The sequence below is a fragment of the Leopardus geoffroyi genome, chromosome A3, assembly GCF_018350155.1.
Source record: "Leopardus geoffroyi isolate Oge1 chromosome A3, O.geoffroyi_Oge1_pat1.0, whole genome shotgun sequence".
NCBI lineage: Eukaryota > Metazoa > Chordata > Mammalia > Carnivora > Felidae > Leopardus > Leopardus geoffroyi.
In genome coordinates, this window is record NC_059336.1 from 128,241,655 (window position 1) to 128,259,250 (window position 17,596).

A 17,596-nucleotide genomic window follows, 5' to 3' on the forward strand; every position below is an offset into this window, starting at 1 on the left:
GTGGGCTAATGGGTATTCTGGAAGGTTTTTGGGGAGAGGTAGGGCTGGTCCCATAGAGTGCGGAGCCTTCGCCTCTGGAAACCCTTGGTCCAAATAGAAACTGCACACCCCCGCCCCCCGACTTCACGAGGCGTCCACCCAAGTGGGCACATCTCTACTGTCCTCTTTTTTTCCAGAAAGCAATCCCTTTCTTTCCATCGTATGTTATAGTCTTGGGCTAATAATAATAATTCAATCCACCGGCATTCATTCAGAAGGCAATGGTGTCTATTGCTTGATCGTAATTTAATTAATTCAGTGTCATTTAGTGGGTGTGTTTTTTTAAATAAACCTTTCTGAATCTTGGGAGGGACAGTAAAGCCTTGGACACAGATCCTCACCCCTGAAAGCTTGGAGAGATCACGGAGCGCTTCCTGCGGGAGATGGTTTTCAGGAAGGGCATGGGAGGAAGAAGAAAATATGAACAGAGGAAAAATACATTCCAGGCAGAAGAAAGCTCAGGAAGAAATGCCACGAGTCTGGAACACATGAAAGATTTTTCAGAGAGCCGTGCGTAGACCGATTGGCTGGAGAACAAGAAGTGTGATAAGCTGCTGGGGTTAACATATGTGAAGTCTTCTTTCATAAAGCGCATTAATCTTGCAAATGTTAGGTGCTATTTTAAGGCTGGGAAGGCCAGCAGGGGCCTAGTGAGAAGCTTCGAATGCCCTGCCCAGAGGCAGGAGGCTGGGAGGGTCACTCGGTGGCTCAGTGGCTCCGGAGGGGCTTTCCGGAAGCCAGGTGGTGGGGTAGGCGAGGGGGAGAAAAGACCGATATGCACGTGCCGACAGCGAGAGCTGACGAAGTCCTGACCCGAGGCAGGAAAGAGGACTCGGAGGGGCAAGCAAGGAGATGCGGGCCATGGCGAAACACAGCATCGAGCAGAGATGGTGTCGTGCCCACCGTGAGAATATGGAGACGCCCAGATGCTTCCTTGCCACGTCCCTGCAGTGCTACTCACGGGACCGTGGGCAGAGGCTCGGAGCCTCAGCCCCTCGGCAGGTGCACAGCTCTGTGCGTTCTGTGGTCCTGTCAGTCAGCCTCCCGCCTCTGAAGGCTCCCAAGCCTCTGTGACATGCCTCATATCAATACCAAAAGCAGAGTCTCACTGGCAAATCATGACAAGATTGAATGAAAAGGCAGGAGAATCTATTAGTCACTTATAGTCAGCACTTACTGCGTTGGATCGAGCAGGGAAAAGAAAGTGAGAAGAGATACGACAGAAACAGAAACGGGCTGTGCAGTTGTGAGATTGGGTTTCAAGACAGCTTACAGACTGCGTGAGGGACAAGTGTTTTTCTCTCCGTGACTGGCTGACGCCACGTCCTGGCGCGATGCAGGGAGCTAACCAGACTTCTCCAGATACCGTTATCCAGACACAGAGCAGCCAGCCGAGGTCCCGCGGGCTCCTCGTGAGCACCGAGCGAATCGGCGTTCCCGTTGCGGAACTCTGAGCAAGTCTCCGAGTTTGCCAGGGAAGATTTCTCCCTTGTCAGCCGAGTTTACAAAGAGAAGGGGTAGCCCCTCCACCTGGGAAAAACGTGCGCGGCGCCCGCTAGAAGTCAAAGGACAACCACGGTTGCTGACGTGGATGGACAAGGGATGACCTTGAGGGTAAACAACCAGAAGCTGGGTAGGTGGGGACCCCAGGTCCGCGACCCACTCGCAGCGTGATCCCAGGCAGGTCACACAAAACTGTGGACCCTCAGTTTCCTCATCTGCAAAATGGGCCTAAAAGGGCCTATGCTGCTGCAGGGCTGTTTGGAGGCTTAAAGGAGATCATGGATACAAGAGTGCTTTGAGATTCAAAAATGTTGTTCCTACAGGAGACATTACTTTGATGCCAATTTGCTCCCTAGGACATTAGCCTTATGGCAAGGAACAGCCCCACACCACCCACCCCCAGCTGCAGCCCCTACCCGCCCCCCCCACCCCCAGCTCCAGCCCCTACCCGCCCCCCCCCACCCCCACTAAGCTGCCCTCAAGCCCTCACAGGTCAAGGGAGAGCTGGGTTGAGATTCCATTTAACATTCAGCCCTGCCACCACATTGCCTCTCAGCCATCCAGGCATTCTCTGCACATGTGATCTTGAGTAAGTCACTTCACCTCTCTGAGCATCGCCTTCCTCGCCTATCCAAAGGGGACCGCGCTGGGAGCCTGTGGCTAAGGCCTTTCAAATGACGCACACATGCTCAGCCCATCTCACCTGCTAAAATGGAACCCCTGCCCCAGCTTCCCCCGTACCCTGTGTGAACTCAGGCAGGCTGTGTGACCGCTGTGAGCCTCAGTTTCATCTTCCATAAACAAATATTGAAAGTACTTCATGCTGGGGGTCGTATGAAAAAGGAATAACTTGATTAAAATAAAGTGCCCACCGCCGTTTTGGCTCCTGGTAGATGGTTAACAAGGAGTGGCCCCCCCCCTTTCTCATTTCTGTCCCCTACTCTGCCCCCAGGGCAGCTTAAATCCTTAAATTGCTGCCCCAAATCTTTGGTAAATTATAAATCCACCTGACAAACTTCTTCAATCTCCTTTATCCATTGTTTAATCCTGCCCTGATTGGTGAGACGCTATATCACTATAGTACCTCTGCTCTCCTGCTCCTGGAAAGAAGCCAGAATCACCCAACTGGTAAGTGCCTTGACGGGACCTTTTTAGTGTCTCCATCTTGGGGATAGGATCCAACAAGTCAGCTCTGACCCATACGCCCCCGAGCTTAGGAGGCCAGAAAAAAAATATAACCACATTCCTGCACACCTAAATAATGACAGGATACATGGAAATCCAGTTTATCACCTACTTACAGCTTAGAAAGTGGATTCCCATCAGCCCTCTCATGAGTAACAGCAGCCTGAAAGGTTATGCGACTTCCCCGACGCAACATTTGCTGAGGATCGACTATGTACCAATCATCGTGCTGAGCACCTGGGATGCGGTGGGGAGAAGACCAGCGGTCACTCTGTAAGACAGAGCATGACAGGTCCCAGAGAAGAGAAGGCCAGATGGACGGGGCCTAATCTCACCTTGGGGGGCCGAAGGCACGTGAAGGGTGAAGGTGGAGAAGGGGAGATAGCCAGCTGAATTCAGAACCTGGGCTCACCCAGTTGGAGAGGCCACCGGCAGGGAGGCCAGGGGTCCCCTGGGGACCAACCAAGACGGCTTGCCAGGTGTTCCTCGTGTGTGCAGTTCTCTGGGACGAGCCTCAACAGCTTCCTGAATCACCCCAAAGAACCCGCGCCATGTACTGTCTTTCCCTCCCCCCAAGGTCAAGGACAACTGCAGTCCGATATTTGCACACATTTCCCTGCTGGAAAACTGCCCTGCACTGTCCTTGGGTGGGTGGACAGGCCGCTGTGACCTCTCCCTCATGGGGGGAGCCTCCTGACTGCTCTCAGAGCTTCCTTTCGCCCACCCATCCATACGCAAAACAAACCCTGCTCCCAGCAGCTGTGCGCAGGGGCAGGGGTGGTGTGCAGAGGGGGCATCTGAGGGGTTATGCCAGGGTCACTAATGGGAAGGAGTGTTTCTCATCAGAACCCTTCTCTAAGAGCTCATCGATTATTCATGGCCATTAAGAGGCCAAACTTCCTTCTAAGGGAGGGACCCGTGGCTCAGAGGGCAACCGGCCAGGCCAGGAAAGCAAGCCTGGGGACAGCCCCAGCAGGCAGCGTGAAGTCCCCATCACGGAGGTCGCCACGGGCGAGAGGCGGCCTCCGGAGAGCAGGGAGCGGGCCCGGGGCACACTTGTAGGTGGCTCCCTGGGCCTGCTGGCAGATGTATTCATCCACTAAATAATTGACACCCTCCAGGAAATGAACCGCAGAGATGCCAAAGCCATTAGAGGCTCTGCCGATGGGGGAAGGGGACACAGAAGAGAAGAAAACACAGAAGAACCACCTTCTCTGGCCTCTAAAGGCTTCAGGGTTGCCAGGCACGCTCGTGCCCTTGTCTCGTCTGAATTCACCACAGCCCCGCTGGGTGTTCACTGCTACCTATATTTCCCAGGTGAGCAAAACAGGGCTCAGAGAGGTCGAGGGCGTCACCGCCAGGCTGCACTGCCTGATGGTGTTCAAACTGGAACTCAAGCCAGGTCCTGTGATCCTAAGCATGTCCCTTAAGCAGAAGAAATATCACCAAGAAATGAAGTGCCTGGTTTCTTATCACGATTTCTGTGTGAGACCAGATGCTTTGCTCACCCCTGTCTCAGGGCTCTGTACCTGGGTCCAGGTATTCCTGTCCTCCCTGGACACACTGGAGGGACTGTCCCCCATTGGGACATAGCCGCTAGAATATTTAGCGGGCACAGATTGTCACCAGCTGTGTCCATGGAGAGAGAGCCTGAGGTCCAGAGAGGAGTTACTTGTCCAAAGCCCCGTATGGAACAGAATGGGACCCAATATCCAGGACTTCAGGTTCCAGTTCCCTTCTTGTCAGGGTGCTGCCTAAGAGGCAAAGGCCGGCTGGGACCTCTGCCTTCGAGAAGCCCAAGAGGCAAAGGCCGGCTGGGACCTCTGCCTTCGAGAAGCCCAAGAAATCCCCCCAGTGGCCTACGCAAAACCAGCGCGGCGGGGACAATCCCAGACTCCCACACACTGAGTTGGATGATAAAAATAAAGCTCTGGCTTCAAAACCAGCTCTCAGTCTGACCCACAGAAGGGAAATAAAACGCAACTCCGGGGTAGATACAGACGAGTCGCAGGCTGCAGACACGCCCGGGGTTTATTGATCATTTCTCAGAAACTAGGTCAGCACTGGAGAAGAGAGTCGGAGCGTGTGTGTATGTGTGCAGGTGTTCACAGGGAACCTCTCTGCCTCCCGAGGGTGGGCTGGGCCACACCGTGTGTGACAGCCTCCGAGGGCTGCTGAACCCAGTGCCACAGACTCGGTACTCGTTGCCTTAGAACGGCAGAAATTACCATCTCGGTTCTGGAGGCCACAAGTCCGAAATCAAGGTGCCAGCTGGCCATGCTCCCTCTGAAGCCTCTAGCAGAGGAGGACCCTTCCTTGATTTTTTCAGCTTCTGCTAATCCCAGTGAACTAGCAGTGAAACTGGTGAAACTGGTTTTGGCAGTGAAACTCCAGTCTCTACCTCCGTCTTCCGTGGCCGCCTGCCCTGTGTGTTTCTATGTCCACACTTCCCTCTTCTCATAAAGAATCGGTCAGAGGGGCTCCTGGGTGGCTCCTCAGTCGGTTAAGCGTCGGACTCTTGATTTCAGCTCAGGTCACGATCCCAGGGTTGTGGGATCAAGTCCTGCATGGGGCTCCACCCTGAGCATGGAACCTGCTTAAGATTCTCTCTCTCTCTCTCTCTCTGTCTGTCTCAAATAAAAGAAAAAAATGTTAAAGATACCAGTCATATATGGAATAGGGACCTACCCTACTTACTTAATGACATCTGTAGTGACTCTGTTTCCAAATAAGGCCACATTCTAGCATACTGGGGCTAAAGGCTTCCATATATCTTTCTTTCTTTTTTTTAAAAAATTTTTTAATGTTTCTTTATTTTTGAGACGAAGGCAGAGCACGAGCGGGGGAGGCACAGAGAGAGAGAGGGAGACACAGAATCTGAAACAGGCTCCGGGGCCCGAGCGGTCAACACAGAGCCCAACGCGGGGCTCGAACCCGTGAACCGCGAGATCATGACCTGAGCCGAAGTCGGGCGCTTAACCGACGGAGCCACCCAGGTGCCCCTATATATCTTTCTAAGCAGCATAATTGAATCCGTGACACCACACCAGATTTAAAAAAAAAAAAAAAAAAAAAATCGGTGGTTTTAAGGGCTGGGCAAGTATCAGTTAACGCCAGTCTCCTTTTCCCACCGCTAGACACTATCACGGCCCCTTGGTAGCAGCAGCCTTTTGGCCGAGGAGTGCAGGCCGCGCCCAAGACAGAGCTCTGGGCAGAGTCGGCAGCGATCATGGCACGAAAGCTGTTCCATCACTACCTGCTTTTGAGAACTTCGTGAACAAATAACATCCTCGTACAAAGCCGTCTAAGGGTTCCTTTTCCTCACGGTCCAGATGACAGCATTCCTTTGATTCAGCAAATGTCCGCTGAGCAGGTACTGTGTGCCAGCACCCTGTGCGGAGGGGCATTGGAGATACAGGGATTCGTGACATGCTGTCCATCCCCACGCAGAGCTCAAACTCTAGAGGCAGAAGCATTTGAGTAAACGGGTAATGACACCACAGAGTGATAAATGCTGTAATAAAAGGGCGTCCCAAATGCCGTGGGGTACAGAACAGCGAAAAGCAAATGTCTGTGCGGTCTTCACTCACGTTACCAAGCTCTCTGTCTGTCCGACCCGCAAGAGATGTATCGCCTCCAGTCAGTACACGCAAGGCTGGGTCTTCTTTTGACAAGAACAGGTGGCTTACTGAGGAATTGCATGGTACTCCGGGTGGGTAATGAGGCTCGAAAGCTCTCTCCCAGAGCCTTCAGCATCTGACACCATGGAGCCAGAGATGAAAGGGGACGGTTCAGGCCAAGCAGCCTACGGTCGCCTTGAAACCACCCAAGCAGCACAGCCTTATGGCGTCCACTTCCCTCCTGGCCACAGCAGGTCCTTGGATCACTGGGACATTGAAAGCTCTCGACGTGCTGCTACGATTTGGAGCGCACAACCCCCAGGGCGGAAGTGCTATCGAGTGCAGGACCCCGCAGGCAAACACACACAACGGAGCCTCAGGTTTGCGATTCCAAGTCATCCTGTAGAAAGGGCTGTGTCTCAGCTCCCTGGCAATGCCACCCAGGTGACAGCTGCAGCAGTGGCCGTGTGTGGCAGCCCATCCTATAGACATTTTTATAGGAGATGACAGCTTTCCTACTGCACAGCCCGTATCTCGTGGGAGGCAAGGAGCAGCTGGACAACCACAAAAGGACTTTGATGTCAATATCAATTCTCCAGACCATGAGCAGTCAGTTCGCGGGAAAAGGGAAACAAAGAGCCAATAACTGCATGAGAAATGTCCAATCTATCTCAAACTTCAGGAAATGTTAATTAGAGCCGCAATGGGTTACCGATTGGCGTTTATTAAACTAGCAAAATGGTATATGTGGGATGATGCTCGATGCAGGAAAGAGACCATGGAACGAGCAGCATCCTTCGTTTGTGAAGGAGAAAAAATCAGAACCCCCTTTCTGGGAAAAGAAGACATTTGGCAATACAAACCAAGTCCCCTTTAGGAATGGGTACACTTTGGCCCACTTCTAGCAAGGACTCTTAAGGAAATAATCAAAATGTTTTATATACAATTTTATATACAATGTTTTATATGTATAGTAGCTCATGGAGCTACTTACAATACAGCAAAATGGTAAATAATATAAATGCCCAGCAAAGTGGGGGAAATTAAAGAAATAATGGTTCTTTCAGAAGGTGAAATCTAAGAAGCCATTTAAAATCAGACTTTATGGGGCACCTGGGTGGCTCAGTGGGTTAAGCAGCCGACTTCGGCTCAGGTCATGATCTCGCGGTCCGTGAGTTCGAGCCCCGCGTCGGGCTCTGTGCTGACAGCTCAGAGCCTGGAGCCTGTTTCGGGTTCTGGGTCTCCCTCTCTCTCTGACCCTCCCCCGTTCATGCTCTGTCTCTCCCTGTCTCAAAAATAAATAAATATTTTAAAAGAAATTTTTTTAATCACACTTCATAGCTAACATTAAAAATAAATAAATAAAATAAAAATAAAATCACACTTTGAAGACAGTGTAATAAATGAGAAAATATTTGTTTTAAAAGAGAAAGTGAAAAAATCCACACGAAACTATACCTACCACTTGATATCAGCTGTGCAAACATGTATTTTAAAAGGCTGGAAAGAAATACACCAAAGCAAGAACAGTGACTGTACCTCTGCTGATGGGATTACAGCTTAGGTGAGAAATTTTTCTTCTCTATAAATCCCAAAGTTTCTTCAATAACTCTACATTGATGTTCTCGTTAGAAAAATATTCGCGGCAATTCACCTTGTTTTAAAATACACACTTGCGTGGGGGCGCCTGAGTGGCTCCGTGGATTAGCATCCGGCTTCGGTTCAGGTCATGCATAGTCTCATGGCTCTTTTTTTTTTTTTTTTTTTTTTTTCAACGTTTATTTATTTTTGGGACACAGAGAGACAGAGCATGAACGGGGGAGGGGCAGAGAGAGAGGGAGACACAGAATCGGAAACAGGCTCCAGGCTCTGAGCCATCAGCCCAGAGCCCGACGCGGGGCTCGAACTCACGGACCGCGAGATCGTGACCTGGCTGAAGTCGGACGCTTAACCGACTGCGCCACCCAGGCGCCCCTCTCATGGCTCTTGAGTTGGAACCCCACATCGGGATCTCTGTTATCAGTCTGCTTCAGATCCTCTGTCTCCCTCTCTCTCTGGCCCGACCCCGTTTGTGTGCTCTCTCTCTCTGTCTCTCTCTCTCAAAAATAAATAAAAATTTTAAAACTATATAAATAAAAAATAAAATAAAATAAAATAAAATAAATGCATATGATGTTACTATGTCTGATTAGACGGACAGGACTCCGTTACAGGCCAAACCAAAAAATACTTACGGACTGAAACAGAAGGTAGTGGTGACTTCAAAATTGTCACCCATTGTGCCGGACCTCTTTGTATTCAATTGTGTTAAGTTACATAACCATTTCTCTAAATATTTGGCCACCCTGGTGACAATTCCAGGTATAGTTTCGTGTGGCCTTTATCACTTTCTCTTCTTTTTTTTTTTTTTTTTTCCACGTTTATTTATTTTTGGGACAGAGAGAGACAGAGCATGCACGGGGGAGGGGCAGAGAGAGAGGGAGACACAGAATCGGAAACAGGCTCCAGGCTCTGAGCCATCAGCCCAGAGCCCGACGCGGGGCTCGAACTCACGGACCGCGAGATCGTGACCTGGCTGAAGTCGGACGCTTAACCGACTGCGCCACCCAGGCGCCCTATCACTTTCTCTTCTAAGACAAATACTTTCTCATTTATTACACTGTCTTCAAAGTGTGATTTTATTTTTATTTTATTTATTTATTTTTAATGTTTGCTACAAAAAGTGTGATTTAAAAAAAAAATTTTTTAACGTTTATTTATTTTTGAGACAGGGAGAGACAGAGCATGAACGGCGGAGGGTCAGAGAGAGAGGGAGACACAGAATCTGTCTGAAACATTGCTTGGGTTTCAATGCCCAGTTCAAGTTTCCTCTCTCATTGGAAGATTCCATGGAAAATCAGTCCACAGGGTGTGCCTCCCCCTTAAAAATCTTTCAGATGTGGCTTCCTGCACGATTCACTGATGCTCCACCATATGCTTCCATTCCCAGCACGTATATCTTCGCTTTGCTAGATTTCGCAGTCTTGGGAGCCCATGTATCGGTTAACTCTTACTGCATAACAAACAACTCCAAAACTTAGTGACTTAAAATCACAAGTCGACGAGTTGTCTCAGGGGCGGCGACTGGTTGTTTTTAGCCACGTCACTCATGTGTCTCTGGTTATCTGCCGGGGTGACGAGGGCTTAACTGGTTTAGAGAGGCCTCAAGTGACACAACTTATCTCTGTTCCACGCAGTCTCTTAACCTCCGACAGGCTGACCTGGGCTTTTTCTCTCGGTGGAGACAGGATTCCAAAGACAGTCAGTGGAAGCCCATGGGCCCTTTGAGGCCTAGGCTCAGAACCTGCATATTCGACTTTTACTATATTTTATTGGTCAAAGCAAATCACAAAGCAAGCCTAGATTCAGGAGGTAGGGAACTAGACCCCACTTCTTTTTTTTTTTTTTTAGCCTATTTATTTATTTTGAGACAGAATGAGAGAGGCAGAGAGAGAGAGAATCCCCGGCAGGCCCCACACTGTCGGCGAGGAGCCTGCTGTGGGGCTCGAACTCACCCAAGATCACCACCTGAGCGGAAATCAAGAATCGGATGCTCAACCGACTGAGCCACCCAGGTGCCCTGACCCCACTTCTTCCTGAAAGACGCTGAAAAGGTACATCGCGTGGACACAGGAAGGAAATAGGTGGGGCCATTGTTGCCATTGGGGGGTTGATTTGTTTCAACTCGAAATTGTGCCTACTCACTTGTCTGGTGATAACATATGCACCAACCATTTTCCTGAGTGCTAACAGCTTCCCTCCCCCTCCCCCTCCCCCTCCCCCTCCCTGCTCCGAATTGCAGGAGGCTGGAAGCCTGGAAACTATATGCAAGCCCAGATTCCCTTGCCAGATGGCTTCGGATTTGGTTCTGCCAGTGAGAGGCTCTGCCAGGAGCGTGAAAGGCAGGAGGAAGAGAGAAGCCACTTTGTTCTTCCTACTTTTGCTTCTAGCAACAGCAAGACACGCGGCAGCCAGACGTGGGCTCCGGGGTGTCTGCTCAGGTAACACAGCTCCGTTGGGGATGAGTGTGGTAAGGGACGGGCCAGCAGGACAGCGCCCGCGGGCTGTGGCACCGGGAGTGGCAGCAGCACGTCGGCCATCCTGGTGGCATGGCATCCGAGGATTCTGACTCTAGAGGAACATTACGGCAGCAGGCACTGCGGTGGCCTGTCGAGATCCCACGGTGTTAATGACAGCAGGCTCCCACGGTAGCCGCAGCCACACCGGCAGGTCGGTGACACAGATAGTCCTAGACCCTGGGCAACTAGCTCTCCAAATTGGCTGCCTGAAATTAGTTATCTGGGTATTTGGTCAAAGTGGCAGGGGAATAGACTACTTTCTAGTACTGGTAGATGACAACTAGTGGCACTGCGAGGACAAGTTACTTCAGCAACTTGCCTGGGTGGCTCAGTCGTTTAAGCATCAGACTTTGGCTCAGGTCAAGATCTCGCGGTTCGTGAGTTCGAGTGAGTTCGAGTGAATTCGAGTCCCACGTCAGTCTCTCTGCTGACAGCGCAGAGCCTACTTGGGAACCTTTCTCCCCCTCTCTCTCTGCCCCCCACCCCGTCAAAATAAATAAATAAACTGTAAAAAAAAATTCATTTAAATACTTAGCTTAAAGTACAATCTGAAAACCAGGAAACTTCCGTGCCCGCCCTAAAAGAATCTCCGATTCCTCGTATTCTCAGGACGGACACCGGTTGAAGTCAGACCCAAAATTTATTTCCACGAGTTGCAGAATTGCAACATAAATTGAATTTACAGCCTTTCCATATTGAGCATGTGACACTGACAGGGAAAGAGTGGCATTCCAAAAGCTAGAATAAGCCAGTTTAGATGACTTTCGATAAACGTCAAAATCTAGATTTATCTAATACCCTGGGAATTTTTCTCTACAGAAGCACCCTGTCCTTCTCTCCATGAGGAAACCCTGCAATACAAAATGACCACCATGTCATAATACATAAATAATTATGGGTTGATAGATTCGGAATATTCACAGGAAATGACTCTTAAAGAAACTACAGAAAGAGCAGGACTGGACCTTTAAAAAGTCATCCCACCTAAACTTCTTAGTCACTTGGGTAAGCTGCATCCCAGAGAAGCTCTGATCAGAACCTTCATCGCTTCCCATCACTTCATGAAAACGAAACGGGAGCTGAACATTTGCAGGCTCAAGGTGAAGTCACCCTTATCGGGTCCACTCAAGGAAGGTCCCCTGTTTGTTCATTTCTTGAGTGTCATCCCTACCGAAAGTCCCACAGGAATGTGACATCAGCTTATCAAATGTCACTACTAACTGCTACATTTGATTAATGTATATTCCAGTCCGGCTTTCTACAGACTTAGTTAAAGGTTATACATTCTGGTATATGCCCTTAGAAGGTAGGCTATCACCATCTGTGGAGGGTTCCATCACTCAACTTTATCATTTTTTAAAATAATCGTTTAAGCTTACTTATTTCGAGAGAGACAGAGAGAACACAAGCAGTGGAGGGGCAGAGAGAGAGGAGAGAGAAAATCCCAAGCAGGCTCCGCAGAGCCCGATGCAGGGCTTGAACTCACGAAACAATGAGATCATGACCTGAGCCGAAATCACGAGTTGGACGCTTCACCACCTGAGCCACCCAGGTGCCTCCCCACCATCACTCAACTTTAGCGTCCATAGGGAAAGTTGGCCTTGCCCATGATGATGTTTCAATGACTGAGTGGCTGTTATCTAGATAAAAGCACACAGTGTCTCAGCCAGCTCCCCCGGACGCGGTCCCCAACATGATGCTGAAGCTGTCCTTCCTTTCAGATTTGCTCAGACTTGGTGTATTTTCCATGGCAATATGAGATGGGAAGCAGAGAGCACTATGGGACCTGCCCAAGGTCAGAGCCAGGATGGAAAGAGAGCAGGTGTATAGGATTCCCAGCCTATGCTCTTAAGCCCGGCCCCAGAGAGCTTCCCCAGTAAGGACATTCCTGGAATATCTCTTTATGATGTCCCCTCCTGTCTACTTCCTCTGCCACTGCCCAGCTCATCACTTCTCTTCTGAAGGTTGTCCCAATACTCTCTTAACGCCCTGTCTACCGTCTCCTTCCCACAGGCATTCTCCACAAGGGCTCCTGAGAGAGCTGAAATGTCGGTTTGACCTGCTCCTTCAACCAGTGGCTCTCAAAGGTCAGCAGAGTGAATTCCCAACAACGCAGCCTGCAGACAAGCCTTCCCGCCACCTTCCCCGCTGCTTTCCCACCTGCAAATGAGCCTACGTTTCAACTGGGCAGAATGGCTTGGAGCTCCTCGGGCACGGCAGATCTCACACGGAAGGTGTTCTCCCACGGGGATCTCACTGCCACCACCGCCCTGCCCCCAAAATCTGCTTTTACGTGGCTTGCTCTAACTGCCACTTCAAGATTTGGCTCGCTCGGTGTCCCATTGCCTGGGCACTGTTCCTGGGTACTTCCGGTCTTTCTGTTCCGCCACTTGAAAGCTGAGCTCTGTTCTGAAGCCTATCCCCATACAGTGTACTTGTTTAGTGACAGAACTCTCTCCCGCTATGCGTGCGAGCTCTCTGGAACCATCTCTGTCTCCTACCACACAGTCTGACACTTACTTCACACTCAATGCTATTTAACGGATGGATGGATGAACGCGGGGATGGGTGGAAGGAAGGATGGATGGATGGATGGATGGATGGATGGATGCCTAACATGCTGTTTCCTTTTGCTGAAAAAAATTACCTCTTACTCGCCCTCCCCCACCAGACTGGATTTTTTTTCTCGATCCTTCAAATTAGAGGATATTATCGCTTCTATCAGTCATAGTTTCAGAAATGTAAAGATTAATACTCACTACAAGCAGCAAATGTTTCATCCTTAAGGTGCCACAGGAATAACATTTGCTAATTTGTATTTGCATTTGAAATTGAAACACAAATTGGCACAAGAACTATTACACATCCCGGCTAATTAATGTTCTAAAAATGAATTATGCAAATCAACCTCAACAGGCCTCAGAAGCTCTTTCCCTGTATAATGAACGACTCGGAATGTGAACCTTGTTTCAGGGCTGATTCTGATGGGGCTGTGAGCGCAGATAGAAGCCGGGCTTTGGAACCAGACTCAGCCAGTTCTGTCTCTTGTAGCCAGGTGGCAGTCGGCCTGGGCCTCACTTTATCTACCTGTTAGCTGGGAATGAGAACGTCTACCGAATCGGGTTCCTGAAAGAGTCAGGGAAATGACTATTACAGAGTTCCTGACTATTACAAGGAGCTGCCTCTAAACATTTGCCTCCTCTACCCTCCACAGCGTCCTCCCTGCTCCCACGCTGAGCGTGCCCTGCCTCCTTCGCCAATGCCAGTCCTGCCTCAAACATGACTATGTCCTCCGGATCCCTGAAATGGAGACTCCGCCATGGTGGGCTGTTTCATTTCCTGCACTAAGAATCCAGGGAGTGATGGGACAGCTAGCTTGGCCACCGAGTACGCCTTAGGCCTTGAGAATGGAATGTCAGAACAGCTGGGAGGAGGTCATGGTGACTGACTGGAGAGAAAGCAGACGGCAGGGAAATTCTGGGCAGCTGTCTGTGTGGTCTGCAGGAACGCCCCGATAACCTATCATCCTGACCACTAGCTGTCTCCTGACTCGGCGGGGCCTAGACCAGCTCCTGCAAACCCGTCCATACGATGCAAGAGCGTGGATCAGGGACGTTTGCTCTAGAAGGACTTGTGGGCTCTCACTAGAGTCCTACTACAACCCCTGCAGGCGGGTCTGGCGGTGAACATGATGATTCGAAGTAATACATTAATGTGCTTCCAGGAGCCCAGTAAGAGCTAAAGGCTGGGGCAAAAGGGCAGGCATGTGACCATCAGGACAAAGCAAGGGCTTACCAGGAAGACTCCCTGGCAGGCGAGCTCTAAGCTCTTGCGGCCAAGGCCATCAGCGTGTTGATTCCCTTAGTTTTTCAGCCATTCATATACACAGTGAGGGTAACAGCACAGGAAGAGCCCGACAGCCAGTTCCCTTCTGAAACCACTACTGCCCCATGTGGTGACCAGCCTGGCCTGGACGAGCCGAGTCCCCAGGAGAAGGTGGCACCAGCCACAAGACCAGGACTCACGGTTCCTGCCGTCAGCCTTCCACATCTAAGCTAGAGGACGTTCCCGATCCACTAGTGGGGGAAAAGGGCAATGTAAACGAGCGTCACATGTCACCCGGGGAACACTGCAAGTAGCTGGCCTTCCTGAGGGTCCCCGACACAGACAGGGGGTCAGCGTCTTCATTTCTCCAGGGGAGATAATTTGGTTCCTTTCCATGTATTCCTTTGACTGAAAAGTTCACGTTCAAGGATCTCAAGTTAAAGATATTATTTAAATTTTTTTTTTCTTTTTTCGACGTTTTTATTTATTTTTGGGACAGAGAGAGACAGAGCATGAACGGGGGAGGGGCAGAGAGAGAGGGAGACACAGAATCGGAAACAGGCTCCAGGCTCTGAGCCATCCGCCCAGAGCCCGACGCGGGGCTCGAACCCACGGACCGCGAGATCGTGACCTGGCTGAAGTCGGACGCTTAACCGACTGCGCCACCCAGGCGCCCCTGAAGATATTATTTAAATAGCAGCAACAGAATCAAGAGCCATGCGTTCGCAGTCTCAGTACCAGGGACGTTTTCCTCTGATGGAGAGAGCTGATTCCCCCCCCCCCCCACACACACACACCCTGTACCCACGCTTATTATGTGGCTCAGACACACAAAGAATAGAAAAGCCTTGGGGTTTTCTGCGCTACAGAGTAGGAACTAGCTCTCAATTGACGTATTTAAAGTAGGGATTATAAGAGAAAATTGGAAAGTCTCATGAGAGAAACTGCCTCTAAATTATTTATGGTCAGCGCCATGTTGTTTTACGCCCAACCTTAGGCTCGGTCTGCTGACGCGATGAAAAGCAGCAGCTTCAAAGCCAGACTTCCCAGCTTCAAAATCCCAGCTCCGTGGCTGGATGCGTGTGTGTGTGTGTGTGACCTTGGAAGAGTCCTTTTATTGTTCACTATTGTTTTATTGTCCATTTCCTCAGCTACACAAGGAGGTTTACACCTGCGGCACGGGACTGAACTTGACTGAAAAAGCATCCAGAGTAGCTGCTACAGCTGCCACTGGAGGCAAGATCGCCTGGGACTGGACCCCCACTCCAGGACACTCCAGCTGAGCGGCTTAGGCAGGTGATCCTGCGGTGCCCCAGGGCCTCCACAGCCCAACAGGATAAGAATCGTACCGACCGCCTAGGATCCGTGAGAGTATTAAGTGAGGCTGCCATGATCTGAATGCCTGGGTCCGCCAAGAATTCATGTGTTGAAATCCTAACTCCAAAGGTTTCCGTATTAGGAGGTGGAGCCTTTGGGAGGTGCTCAAATCATGAGGGTGGAGTCCTCTTGAGTGAGACCAGCACCCTTATAAAAGAGACTCCAGAGAGCCCCCTGGGACTTTCCACCGTGGGAGGACATGGCCAGGGATCAGCAGTCTGCAACCCAGAAGAGTGCCCTCCCCTGACCCTGCCGGCAGCGTGACCTCAGACTTCCAGAACTTTAAGCAAGTTATTTCTGCTGTTTATAAGCCACCTAGTCCGTGGCATTGTGTTACAGCAGCCCAAACAGACCAAAACAGAGTTAATGCATTAATACGGGGTCCGGTGCATAGTAAGTTCTTCTATGTTGGCTTTTAGGACCATTGATTTCTTCGGGCACTCATCGAGGGCACCCTCCATGCCAGGTCCTGTCCTAGACACCGTAACGCAGGGATTAATAGAACACCATGCTCAAGTGGTTCCATGTTCACTGGACAAGATGGTGCGCACACACACAAACAATTCTAGCAGAGTACGGGCTCCACATGAAAGCCAGGCTAGGGAATTTCAGAGAAGGTGACATTTGAGACGAGCCTTGAAGGATACCAAAGTGTCCAAAAGGGCGACAGTGGGTTCCAGAGAGCAGTACCTGAATGTACAAGGCATGGAGGTGAGGACAGTAGGGAGCACAGCAGGTCGGGTGGGAAGAGGGGGCGGAGCCTGGAAGAGAGGTGTGGTCCAGCTTATACCAACTCTGTCCCAAGTGACCGGGAGCCAAGACACCTTGGTTTTCAACTCTCCCGAGTACCAGCTCCGAGAGTGTGGATTAACTTCCCAACTAGCAAAATGAGAATATTAAGGCATGATCCTTGGGGGCCCTCCCAGCTCTCAAGCGATTTAATTCTCACCAGATGGCAAACTTTCTGGGGACAGATTTCAGGACCTATTCCTCTGCTTCCCCTCGTGCACCTCAGCGACGGCAGGTTCGGTGCTCAAGAAATGCCTTTTAGGCTTTTGGAACTTTCTAGTCTTTTCTAGCTCAGGAATGTCTCGTTTTAGCAGTTTGCTCACAAGCAGGTCGCCGAAAGCATGTATTTATAAAACTGAGCCCCCCAATCTCTAAGGGTTTTCTCATTAAAACAAATTGGAAGTGCCTATACAAATGATGTCAAGGCTTTGAGAATTCAAAACCAAAGTGTTGGCCATCACCTGACTGGTCTGGTTCAAAGGATGCTGAGAGGTCCAGAGCCTCTTTGACAAAGACAAGCCAGGACTCTCCAGAGCAGACAACTTGGGAAATGTGCAAAAGGGGCTCCCAGCCCAGGCTCCTGCACCCGATAAAATTAGCCGAAAAGTGATCTCCATGGCAACAGGAAATTTGTTCTTAAAGAAGGTTAGAAATAATGCCTTTGGAAGAAACTCCGCAGCAGATAGAATATTCTCAGATTACACATAAATGGTGTCTATGCCAACAAAGTGACGGGCCAGGCGGCTCAATTATCTGGATAATTTAGGCCTGAACCAGTGATTTGTAAAAGAATAGGAGGCTTTTAAAGTCTGAAGAATGGAATGTGGCAGGTATGGCCGCCAGGGCTCAGGCGAGGACATCAGAAGCCCTGCCTCTCCTCCAAGTTTTCTCTGCCAGTCTGGGACCCGGAACAGGACTCGCGGTCCCGGGGCGTTGGTCTCTGCCAGCTACGTCCCAAGAATCAAGGAGGGGTGCACGGAATTGTTAGATGGATGGTCAGGAAGTCATTGGGTGAGGGTGAGTTCTGGAGGACCGATTCCAGCACAGGTGCCCAGACGTCTTTCTTTCCTTTTATTTTTTAATTTTTTTTTAATGTTTATTTATTTCTGACAGAGAGAGAGAGCACAAGCAGGGGAGAGG

The 17,596-nt window shown here is 50.2% G+C and overlaps 1 protein-coding gene across 6 annotated transcripts in view; it reads right to left on the bottom strand.

Annotated features, from left to right (window-relative positions):
- The window catches only part of LOC123581539, a 53,985-nt gene that overhangs the window by 29,422 nt on the left and 6,967 nt on the right, over nt 1-17,596 (bottom strand). The window lies entirely within an intron of this gene.